Source organism: Falco peregrinus, chromosome 8 (genome assembly GCF_023634155.1).
Source record: "Falco peregrinus isolate bFalPer1 chromosome 8, bFalPer1.pri, whole genome shotgun sequence".
Classification (NCBI taxonomy): domain Eukaryota; kingdom Metazoa; phylum Chordata; class Aves; order Falconiformes; family Falconidae; genus Falco; species Falco peregrinus.
In genome coordinates this window covers 21,511,140-21,524,710 of record NC_073728.1, presented here as the reverse complement: position 1 = coordinate 21,524,710, position 13,571 = coordinate 21,511,140, and positions in this window count along the sequence as shown.

Sequence of the window (13,571 nt, the reverse complement as noted above, 5' to 3'; positions counted from 1 at the left end):
TTTTTTCATAAATGTTTGTTCAACCTTCTACATTCAAATTTTGTATTTTGATTTTTATGTAGTTACGTAAGAGATGCTGTAGCTACAGTTGAGGAAAAGGGTAGTTTTCTGTAGCTACTGGAGGCTTTTTTAGGGTAGGTACTTGTGAAAATGCAATAAATCTTTTTCACTTTGAAGTGACAGTGATTTCTGGGTACTCTAGATACTGCTGTTGTTCCTCATACTGAAGAACTTTACAGTCATAAAATGCCAAATAGCGCTCCCTAGTTACCTGGTTTGGGGTTTGCTAGACAGAGGAAGAGGGACTGCACAGCCTACAGCTTTACTCTGTTTTTAGAGCTTTCTTGTTCCTAGTTGCTCTCCTTGAATGCCAACAGTAGCTTGGTGAATGAGGAGGGGTTGTATACTGGCTGTTCTCTCCCAGGTAAGTTTTAAACTGCTGTTATCCAAGGAATGGTCCAAGGTACCTGGCGTATGCAAGGTGTGAAGTAACTGTTGTAGGCTCATATGAGATTTTAGTAAGGTTTTCAAATGGCTGTAGAGTAAGATATTTGGAAGTTATAGCACAGAAGCTTAATTTTTTGTTTCTCTAATGACAAAGAGTATATATTAGACACATTTTAAAAATCTTTTATACTTTTGATCTATATTGCTCTGTTGTGATGATCCACTAGTATTACATATACTGTAAACTCTAGTGATGAAGGTTTGCTAACAGTGGAAAATCAAGGCCATCAGAAATTATAATTAAAAATCTAGCACCTCGTAAATGCTAAAGAGCATAATAGTAGCGTTCGTGTGGTTTGCTTGCTAAGGAATCCACAGAGAAATTAATTTAAGTACACATTTAAGTTTCAGTGATCTCAAGATGACATAAGGATGTATTGCCATTGTTTGCATAACTGGGTGGAGCGTGAGCATGTACATCAGTGCTTTGCTGGGTAGATCACTTCTAATAGAGATGGAGACCCCAGGGAAGAAGCCTAACTCAAGAGCTTCTAGAAAACACTGGGAAAGTTCTGATTTGTTTTCTTTGTTTTGTTTGGTTGGTTTTTTCTTTGAGTTAAACATTAAGTCAATATGAATAAATTGCTTCAGTAACTGAAGCTAAGTAAAAACATGCTGTCCTGCCCAAGATTTAAAACAAACAAAAAGTGTTCTATTTGTTTCAGTGTTGCCTGTCTGTTTGGACAAATTCTGGTAGTCTACTGTAAAAAAACAAAACAAAATACAGTTGAGGGTTTTTTAATTATTTTTTTTTTAGTTTTCTACTAGGTAAAGTTATTTAAAAAGGACAGAGACTAAGAAGATAAGCATCACCTTAGCTCAGAACTGAAATATACACTTCCTTTGTGGCATTTCATTTCTTAGATATTCTGTTGAATGATGCTTTAAATTCCATTGCGATGAATGTTCATGCAGTAGATTAAATGATGCCAAAGTTTCAGTTGTGTCTTTGTGTGGATTTGTGTGGAAAATGCTGAAAATTTTCACTGCTTCAGGAATTTGGTAATACCACAAATAGAAAATTAATGCTTTTTAAAGTTATTGTTTCTATGTTGGGAGCAAACAGGTAGAAAAAATGAAAAATCATGTATTTTGGGGCCAAAAGGTAAATTGTTTAACAATTGCTAACTTTTTAAACGATGCTTTCTTTAAAATACTTGTTACTTAAAGGACGTAAGTAAGCATGAGGTTAAGCAATTCGGTAGTGCATATTTGAAGTGGAACTTTTAAAATGATCACCATACAGCTTCAAGTTAAAGAAGTGTTAGAGTTGAGGAATAAAATTTGCATCAGGTGAACCAAAATGTGAAACAGCTGTTTTGTATTTGCTTTTCAGAAATGGCTGTTGATTCAATTCAAGCTGTACTACCATAAGAAGATGTCTTTGGTTTTACAGCTGATCTATTACATGCTTTTTTAAGCAATTAGAGCTCAATAATGCAATCATTTGTCACCCAATTAATTTTGAAAGACTGGAAATACATGGATGAACTCTTCAACCTGTGGTTCACTTGGCACCATTGCTACTTAGACCAGCCCTACTCCCCCCCACCCCCCTAACATTATTAATATTGGATAAGCTACATTATAGGAACTCAACATCTTCATGTTCTGTCATTTTTCATTTAATTTTTTTATATTTTTATTATTATAATAGATAAACATAAATGTAGCATGTTTTTGTATCGAATATGTACATTCATTACAATTGCAAACAATGGTTGAAAAAATTATTGTGGGAATGTTTCCCCAGGGATGATTCTGTGCCCCAGCATCAACAGAAACTTTATCAAGGGCATTAATGTGTGCAGGCCTCTGTCCTATATTGTCTTTACAGCTTTGAAAACCTTAAGCATTGAAACTAAAGTTCTTACAAGGCTAAGAGAAAGCTATGGGCATGCCAAAATAGACCAGATTGTATGGGGTTTTTTATACTTCTAATCTTGAAGTCATGATGTCATTATTTCAGTGCATCAGAGTGATGCTTCATGACAAGATTCTGCTCCTCCCTGGGAGAGGCAGTGTAAAGGCAATTTCAATATGGAAAGTGTACTGAGACCAAATTTTTAGAACTTCTGTGCTGAACTTGTATGCATAGCAAATGCTGACTAAAATTTCTGTATTCTTGAAAAGAGGTATATGAATTGTCACAAGAGACTTTTGGAGGCCATCTGGTCCAGGGCCTTACTCAAAGCAGGGCCAACTCATGTTGCTCAGGGCTTTATCCTGTGAAGAAACAAGTATCTCCAAGGATGGAGACTTCACAGCCCCACCGAGCAGCCTATTACAGTGTTTGACTACCCTCATAATGAAGCTGTGTGGGTTTTTTGTTCCTGATACCTAACCTAAATATCTAATCAGCTGAAATATGTGTGTCTGTGCTTCAGATAATCTGAAAGCTTGGTATTTTTTGCCTTCTTGGTATGTGACTTTCTTAAAAATTGTATTTTGCATTTATAAGTTGTGTTTGTAAACTCATCTTGAGTTGCCAGACTAGCAGCTTATTTGTCTGATGTAAACTTGGGATAATGCTAAGGACTTCAGAGGTGTACATCTAAATTTATTCTGATATAGTGCTAATCAGAAATGTGATTTTCTTCTTACAGGGAAGCCTTTCCTTTCTGCAAAGAGAGTGAATCACATAATTCTGTGTATGTACATGCTTTATTAATTAAAAAGTAGAAACATTAGCTCTAGAAGGGTCGAATAAAAAGAAATTCTTAATCATTCATCTCTGGTACAGGAAGATTATTGGACTGTGATGTGTATACTAGGTTAACACATTCCAATATTAAGTGATTATTTCATCACCTCTGTATTTTTGCTGAAGTTTACAATTGTTTACTCAGTCAAGGAACTTCTGTATCCCATAAAACTATAGACCTAGTGTCGTTTGTTATGCTTGTATGGCTTTCCAAGGGGGTTATCTTGAAAAGAATACTCGCTCCAGACAAGCATGTTCTGGGCTAAAAGAATGGAGTTTGCCAGTAGTGTGCCAGTGATGTGAAACACTATGTGCGTAAAGTTGTGACACGTAATGGCTACTGCCTTTCCATTCATGAGCCCTTACTGCCTTACACTGCTCAAGGGTTCCCCAGCATAAGTTTGCTCAGGTACCACATTAAATGTGTAATAAAGCACCACCAGGAACATGTCCAGAAGAAAGTGTACCTCCCATCCTGCTGCTTTCTCCCACATGGAGGCAAAAGTAGCAGCAACTCCCAGCTCTGCTTGGAGCCACATGTGGCACTGAAAGAGACTGATAACTACTCAGGCAGTACTTCTTCTGGACATAAAAGGTGATTCAAGTGTTAGTATGTGCCCTCTGGAAGTAATATATGCTTCTGGAGTGGGCACCATTATGTGGTGAGGGTGGTTATTAAACCCTCTTTAAAGAAACTTGTTTCTGTCATGTCCCTATACTGTTACAATTGTACTTTTAAAATTGTTGGTTTGGATTTGAAAGATGAAGAAAAACCTTGCAGAACACTACATAAATACTCTTTGAATTTTGTAGCTGTAGCATGAACTTTCAAATTTGAATCTTCTGTCTCTGGGTTTATTTCTTGGAGTGCTATTTTCACCACACTTATAACCAACAAAAATACTGTGTGATTTGATCATGGTGATTTAGTGTTTGTGGAAGCTTTTGATAATACTGATCTATTTATAAGACTTCCAATGACAAATAATTGAGGGGATTTGAAGGTTCAATAAGCAGAAATAAGCTTTCTTTATGCTTTAACATAGTTACTTCATACAGTCACTGTTTGGAGCACTTTCAGTTTCTTAAATATGTTTTCAGTGTCATTCTTAAAGAACCATTAAAAAGGGGAGGCAAATATTTCTGAGTTGTAAACTAAAAAGTTCAAGGAAGTGAGTGGAACTGCTGAGAGATGCAGAGTCAATAAATATGATTTCCACTGTTGCTGTCATTTAATATGTGTCAAAGAACAGAATGATGCTGTTGACCCCAGATGGGTACTTACTGTGTGGGAACTTTCTGTGTCACAAAGCATATTTAAGTGAAAAATAAATGTGCAAAAGAACCTTTACTTGGGACTCATGTTCAGATCACAACCTTTTTTTGCCATGGACTGGAAGCTTACTAGGTTTGTTCAGCAAAAGCTGAAAATTACTGTATTTTTCTTTGAATATTATTATAATTTTGGAGGAGAGTGTATTTGTTCTATCCGCCTGGAAAATAATTGATTTTTAGTATAAGGCAGTTTAGGATTTGGACCACAAGTGGTGAGCAATGGTGTCTCCCCTGTAAAACAAATCTCTAAAATATCTGTTGAAAAATAGGTCTGATTTCACCTCTCTATGTACTTGTGATTAATAAGTGCTATATAAGTATTACCAGGAAGGTTTTTTAATGGTGCCTCTGAACAATTTAGGTGGTACCCAGTTGGTCAGTGGAAGGTCTGTCAAGAGGAGGTGGCTGATGGCCATTGCCATGCTGACCTCTGTGGCTCTTCCTTTCACCTGTTCATGACCACAGTCTTGAACTACAGGTTAGCAAGATGTCCCAGGAACTGTGTATTTTCTGTCCCAGCTTGTCTTTCTGATATACATTAGATGTCCCAAAGAGACTGGTGGCACAGATGAGTCAGCTGCAGCCAGCACGATCTGCCACTGCCTAGGGTGAACACAAACAGAAGGGAGAAAAACAGCACCTCAGGCAGCCAGCGAAAATGGGGTTTGAGCTGCATGGTTTTGTCTGCTGGACAGGACTTTAAAATAAACATATTCTAGAATTTGGAGCTATTGTAAACCCTTATTTTTTGCCAGTGAACCCAACTTTGATCTGGGTTGTCTTGAAATTAATTGCAAAGAAAAAATTCATAATTCATCATACTCCTTGAAAAGCTTGGGTAATAGAAGGCTTGTTAAAATGTGAGATAAAATTTCTTTTTTCTTTGTGGAAAGCAGAAAAGGAGAAAGGTAGCAAGCTAAATGACTCTGCCTTTCTGATACTTCATAAATGAGGAATTTTCAGCTTCAAGAGCGAGTTACTAATGGATCATATTATGGCTAGAACTATTTTTTCATTTTCACATATGTTCATTTTTCAACGAACCCATTTTTTGTAGAGAATTAATATTTAGTATAGGGTTATCACAGGGTATATTATTTTGCTGTGGCTGTTAAACCTCATTAGAGATCACTTGGGTGAATAATCAGTTGGGTGATGCAATTTTTAGTATTTCTCATATTTATAAGCTTGTTTTTTTCTTTTTCTGACCCCGCCCCCCGAATATTTCTTGCAATATATATATATGTGGAGTGTTTCATCCAGTAGTGTGAAAAATAAGAATTCATCCAGCATTCTTTCCCAGATGATATAAGAAAATACAGATACAATTTGCATTTACTTTAAGTTATCTATGGTTTGTGGCTTTGACTGTTCAACTGAGACACTTAAGATGGGTTGATTTATAGTAGATTTTATAAGCAACTTGTAGTTGTGCAGCTCAGTTGTAAAGAATTTTTTTTCCCCTCAGGTCTGAATATGCTGTCTTGGCACCTGTTTTTATCTGGCTTTATGGCGGAAGTTTCACCCATGGGATGAGTGCTTATCTCAGTAAAGCATTTGCCTATAAACATACTTCAGGCTATAGGAACCGTGGCTTTTGGTTGTTATCTCCTGAATATAGCTCTGTAGAGAATAATCTTTTATGTAGTAACAAAAAGAAAACATTTGGCTTTTACCAGTGTGATACAGAGTTCGACAAATACATGGTGGATGCCCTGTAGCTAGATTGACGTGGAACTAACACCTGATGGCAGGCATGCTACAGAATAAGTACTCCAAAATAAAGTTTGTACTTTCTGAGGCTGGAGAGTCTGAGATTCTGATTGCATCAACAACTTTTTGTGGCAGACAAGAAGATTTGGCCAGTGTAAAGAAATTCTAGAGAGAGATTTAGTGAAAATTTTATATCTCAACAGGCTATAGAAATAGATTACTTTTTTTTTTTAAACTAATACAATGATCAGTTATTAAAACCTTATTTATATTACTTGTATCTAGAAATCAAAAATCAAGGAAGCTGGACATGAATGTTTGAAGTGAAGTATACTCTGAATTATTGTTAATTCTCCCTGCAAATATCTTCTGTAGTCTGTTTTCCCTTCCCCCTCCCCCTCCCCCAAATTTTTCCTCTTTGGCATCAATGACAAATAAATAGCCACTATGGGGAAGGTTTAGATGCCCAAAGAGGGATGCCTGTAATTCAGCATGTTGGGATGAGAAGCCTCCGAAGCCAGTAAATTGGAAATAAAAAGTTTAAGTCTCCTCAGATGAGTTTCCATCCTGAGCCTTTTCTGAAAGTTAGGAACCCATCTTTTCTCCTAGCACAAAGGAGAAGACAGAGTGAGGAGAGTGTGCCATTTTCCCTTTTCCTGAAAGCTGAGTAGTTGTACATTCTGATTAGATTTTTTGCAAATCAGTTCCTTTTGCCTGTAGGGATTTAAATCGCAATTCCCACTCCCCAGGAGGAGGAAAAAAAAAATGCCAAAATATAGGCCATTATGCCTAGGGGCTGTGTTGGACAGTCTTGCTGAAATTACTCCTTTTCCCACGATGTTAAATATTTGTTATGCCAGCAAGGAAAGAACAAGTATGAGAATGACTCCTGTGACAGCATTTTGATATTTGTAATGAGCTGAAGGCATAGGCAAGGTGTGAGGACAGAGGTAATTTGCATAACTGAGGAAAAGCAGGTAAATACTGGACGCAGAATCAATTCTTCAGGTCTAATATTGAAATGGAAGACTTTAAAGCTAAGTGTAAGTTAAGACTAAGGTGGTCTGAGTTTAAATTGACATCTATAGTTAGATTTCAAGAGAAAAAATAGTTGGTACTTTTGAAATAGAGGGGGTATTAATTAGGGGTATGGATGGGAGGAGTAAGGTGGGTTTCTCTTAAAATGCATCAAATTTCTCCCTCCTAATTCCATCCAATCTTGTTCTTGCATACTCCCCTCTGAGCATGTGCACCCTCTTCTGATTTTCTTCATTCCTGTATGCCTTCCCTTATTTGTATGGAGCTCTACACACATATGCAGGCTTGTACAAACTCACGTATTTTAGTTTGTTCTCTCCTACTGCCTTCCTGGTTGGGTAGACCTAAAATACATAGTACTGACTCACTGTCTTGACTTTGCTTTGCTTTTCTTACCTGAAACACTATTTTGCATGAAGGGTTTATCCCCAAAATATTGAAATTTTTGAGAAGTTACTTTCTTTAAAAATAGTCAGCAGATGTACTGAGGCTAAGCGGTTTTTTTCCACTTCTTGAAGAAAAGGTGTTGACGAGTAAGTTTGAGAATCACAACTACAATATTTATTGTAGAGGCATTCTTGGCTTTCACAGATAAACACTGAGAATTACTGTACCAGTAGGAACCTGACTTTGTGTTTAAAAAGCCAATAACTGAGAAAATACTTAGATTACATCTGGCTTTTCTACATCTGAAGTAAGCTGCCTTGGTCTATAAAATGTCAGAGTAAACAATTTCTACTTGTTAATGTTCAAATGCAAGTATTCATTTTACAGTATATTAAGGGAGGAAGAAAAGAGTCAGAAATCTTACAAACTTAGAAACAGTCTTCTAAACTCAGAACAAGTAGAGTGGACCAGGTGAGCTCCCATCATTGGTCTCAATATAGTATCAACTGGCTTCCTCCAAAGCATCAATAAAGACCTTAAATTAATCTGGCTCAGCCTGCACTGAAGCAGGAGTGGAATGTTCAAGAAAACTCTTTTACCAGTTGGACAGGAAACTTCCAGCAGAGAATATGTAAAAATTGGTAATGCAAATAAGTTTTTAAACTACCCCAGACAGATTCATAAAAAGACATCTGATGGTGGTGTTACCTGTGATTATAGCAACTGAATTGTGCCAAAACGTAAGCTGTTCTTGTCATGAGATGCATATTAGGCTGAAGGATGTTAACCTCAAGAAGTTATTCTGAATTCCCTAATATGAAAAGGTAATAACAAGAAGGAAAGAATTACAAAAATTAATTTAATCCCTCTTTGGATACTCCCAGGCCTGATTTAGATGTACTTTTTTATCTCACACATTGACTTTAGCTTATGCCACTTATTCACAATCAAGACTTCTAGTCTTTTATCAATTAGGATATAAAGATACCTGGGGCAGGGGATAGAGAGAGGGGGTATCTTCCATTCTCTTGCCGCCATGTAGCTACAGGAAACAGGAACAACAAAGAAGCTTAAACAGTGGCTTAATTCATCTGAGCATTCTCCCATAAACGAGTGATTTTCTGGTGACCAGCTGTGCTGGTTTGTAGAGCTATGTTGAACCAATTCCAAGTGCGAAGTGGTCACAGCACATTTCAGGATACAAGCTGACTTCATAGTTTTACTTCTGCAGTCTGCTACAACCTTTACAGGGCTTTTTTTTTTTACTTGCTAGAAAGGATTAGTCAGTGATTTAATTGAAAACAGGTGAAACTAGTTGTCCTACTTGCTTTTTTTTTAACTTCTTTTTGATATAAAATGCAGTGTACCAATGAATGATCTGTGCTTCTGCCATAAAAATACACCAGAAACTCGCTAGTGGGAAGAATGAGGATGATGAAGAAAGAAGTGATAAAAGCAGCAATAGCAGCACAAAGAGTACTGGCTGTTCAAATAGTAATGATAAAGAGAATTAAGAAAATTCTGATGGTTCTGAGGAAAATCAGTTTGGAGATTTACAATATTTCAGTTGATGATTTTGATTCTCCAACAGGGTGCGTTGAAGTATACTGTTTAATCATAATTTTTCTTACAAATTTCAGTAGTCTTTGCTAATACTAATATCAGGTCTTATAAATTATACCAAAAAAATTACCTTGTTCTGTAACTTGATGACACATATGAACTTGGTGTATGCAGAAATACTTAATAAAATATTTTCCCACTGGAGCAGCAAGTCACATGGAAACTGTGATAGAGATTGTCAGTTGAGCGAAACATAGTATTTGGGAGTATTAGACTTTCTACATTCCTTTGCACCACTTGAACAGGGGGAAAACGAATCTTCCAGTGTAATTATATGAAACTCCCTATTCTGCAAAATTATGATGTAGTTTTGAGTGACATAAATGCTGCCTTAAAATGAAAACACTGCTTGCTGAAAATTTATGATTTTTATAGCCTTGACAGTAATGAAATAGCTGTTAAGAATATTTCAACTGAAAAGGCTTACCTGAGGGCTTTGTAAAAATATATAGCTTCAGTGAAAGTCTCTTGTCCAGATTTGGAGATAAACCATATAGCACTGTTGAATAAGTGCCAGTTGTGAAATTGATCAGAAAATCTACATAACTGATAAGATTATGACTTGTACTGATTTATTATGCATCTATTGTTAACATTTTTTAAAATTATAGACTGAGATGGCACGAACAGTAGCGATGGTAGCTGTCACTGTGGTGTGAAATATTCATACCCAACTGGGGAAGTTTGAATTCACACACCTGGTGAGTTTGGTCGGCATAGAGAGATTATAGGATTGAGACTCCTGAGTAAATTTACCACAGATATTCAGCTGTTTCTCTGGCCACAGCTAGGCTGTAGAAAGAACAAAAATTTAGTTTCTAGAAGTAGATAAAAATAAGTAAGCCAGCTGCTTTCCAGAGAGAAGTGGAGCACCTCCCTTCTCACTTAAATTGAAAGGAATGAAAATTATCAACCTCTTTGAGGCTGTGGTTCCTGAATTACTAATATTTGTTTTAGTATCCACATAATTAAGTTCCTATTGCTTCTTTTTTAATTTGGAGATTTTTCTAAGATAAAACAATTTGATCAAGACCTAAATGAATTTGTATTCATGCTTTCAAAAATGACAGGGGAAAATCATGCACTGGGAGTCATTCTTCATACTTTATAAATATGCTGATTTTTCTGGACTGCCATTAAAACTTAAAAATTATTCAGATATGCTCTTGACAGGAAAATTCCCTCTTAGTAGAATATCTCCAGAATAGATTGGATATATAAGCTCAAGATGGTTTACATTTTGTTCTAATATCTTCTACCATTTTTAATGCAGGCATCTATATGGGATGTCTGCCATATGTACTACCTCAGATCAGTTGGCGTCCACATGGTGAGGACTAAGCGAACCATATTACAATGCTGAAAGAAATCGATAATAAGTTAAATGTTTTTAAAACTTTGGATGTAAACTGGCTGGCATGCCTGTGAAAAGGTATGCATCTAACTCGAGAGATAATGCAATTTCTTGCTTTAAAATGATGAAAAAATGCTTTGATTAAGCTGTGCTACTGCAGGTAAGGCTTGTAGCCAGCTTTTACTGTATTTACAATGTATTTTTTCAAAATAGTAAGAATGTAATTGTACAAAACCTTAAGTTGTATGGGGATGATGAATTGGACTGAGTGTAACCAAATTCAGTAAAGTCAAGTAATGAAAACCAAACATAGCTAACATGCTGTTCTGAGGTAGGCAGAAGAAAAGATACAATAAACATACTTTATTAAACTCATGAGTACACTAAAGTTTAGTACTGGTTTTCACTACAGAAATTAGAAGACCTGACATTAATGTTTCAGACTATATAGCAGCCATTTCATGCTGTAATTTTAAGGGTATATTTTCCTTTTACCTCAGTGTGAGAAAAAACTGTTTACCAATGTTGTGTCTAAATGTTGTTGCATAAATGCTTTACATGTTCTTTTTCATATGAAAAATAAGTGCTGAAGTAATAGTGAGACTATCCAAGTTTATAAATCTTGGGATTGGTTAATATTCTCAGGCTTAGATAGATATGCTTATATACGGAAACTTCCATTGGTTTCTTATGTCTTTAGCTGCTGTGGTATCTCTGTGTTGTGTTGGTTTTCTTTCAGTAATTCCTGATGCAGATCTGTTTGGGTGAACATGACAGAGAAGATGATTATCAAATACTTGTGACTTTTAACAGGGCTTAGCTTTGCAGTGTCTGTTTCTTTGTTTAACCCCAGCAGCATAAAGAACATGAAACCACGGATTTTGAGAAAAGTTATTTTACTTGAAGAGATCTTCCTGTGTTGCAGAGGTGCCTTTGCAGTTCTCCAGTACTTGTACCATCTTGGTACAAGGTACAATGTCTCTGTATCTCAGTGGCATCTGAGGTCATTCCTGGAGTCCCTGTCATTACCAGCATATCCTTACTCTTCATGTTTCTTGTAGAGAATTACTGCAAAATGAAAGAGAAAGATAATTGTGGGGGTTTTATCAAACTGCTTTCAAAACGGGTGTGTCATCTGCTTTCACAGTCCCATGTCCATTAAAAAAAATGAGGTACACGTCACAGCACTCAGTGGCCCTCTGGGAATGGGGAGTGCTTAAGTTGCTCTGAAGTTGGAATGATTGCCACAGCTATTTTGTTATCTTCATACAGTGTCCATAAATGAGACTAGCGCACATACCATTACTGAGAAATTGGACAGAAAAGCATAAGCAAAGACAAATGGACTAATATAAAGGGTCTCTCTCTGAAGGGCTCTGAAGTTTTACTGAAACTAATTCTGTCTGGTTAATCAAAATTAGGAACCTGTAGGGAGGATCAACCTAGCAACTCCGATAATGATAGAGTTTGTTATGAATAACTAAAACTGAATATGCAAAGCACAGTAAATGGATTGTTAACCCTTCAGCTGAAGGTGTTGAAGGCTTTTAATGATGCTTTTCAGGGATTCTCAGGCCTGTCTGGGAAGTAGGCTTTTTTTAAAAAAAAAAAGTTTGTCTTTACCTACATTTTTAAGGAAATTAAGTATTTAATGAAATATATTGGATCTTATTTCTTATTGCAGTTATAACTGTAAATCATAAAACTGATTTTCACTCTGCTGAATGTGGGGGGTTTTAAGCCTCATGAGTAAACACTTTTGAGTGGCTGAAATTTGTCAAATACTTTCTGAAAGGATTTTGCATCTTTTGTGGGGTTTTTGGTTTAAAATATGCATTTTCAGACTGCCTGTTGACCAACAAACATTTGAAAGTAGCAGATCAGTCTGTAATGCCTTTACTTGAACAAGAATTTCTTAAAACTCTTGGCAGTTATCCTTCACTCACCTAGGTTCTATGATGTATGTGTCTTGAAGAAGAGCCTATTCACTTGCAAATAAATACAGTATTTATTTTAACATGATAAAGCAGTAACAAGAATGCAGTCATACCTGTCTTGCTTACTACAGGCTGCAATCTGTTGCAGTGCTTTATACAGCCTGCTTCTAGCAAGCAGTAGACATGCTAATATCTGAAGGCATTGAGAGCTAATCTACACCAATATGCAAGCCAGATTCCAAGTCTAATATTTCAGATACTCAAGGGGGAAATTCTGGACACTCTTACATCCTAGAAAAGCTACGTGTTGGTCTTTTTGCAGTCTTCAGACCCCTAAAACCTTTGTACAGAATCTTCTCTGAAGGAAGAGGCCAGTGGAACTACATCTCTAAGCTTTTCTGTATGGCATGAATAGCATGAGCCTGAATATCTTGTCAAAAAAAATCTTTCAGAATTTTTGCTAGCTCACCTTGCCTTCAGTGCACTTTAGTTCAGACTTCTGTTTAAAAGATATTATTAATCTCTGAAGAGAAAAGATGGCTGGTAGGAGAATGCTGAGGAGCGAAGTCCTAGGTTGGTGTTCTCTCATTGTAGCCAGAGAGGAGTGCAAGTAGCCATGTTACCTCTGCTGTAGAGAACAGGACTGTCAAAAACTAGAGCACTACCCACTGTGCTCTCTTGAACCCCTTCCCAGACATTTCCTTTAAACCCTTGCAAACATTAAGCATTGCTTAAAATTAATAAGAGAGAGGTTACGTTTGATTCATTGTTCAGAGCAGTGCTCCTCTTTATCTGATGTGGATAAGCTTTAAACAGCTTTGTTGGGGCTGAATTCGAACTGTTAAAGATAACATGGCTATGTTGTGTCTATTGTTCTAGTGCTGAGTTGCTAACACCGCCCCAGATGACCAGCGGCTCTGCTCTTTTCCTGTGGTCATCATCTTCTGGTACAGCTATCAAAACACCAGCAAGA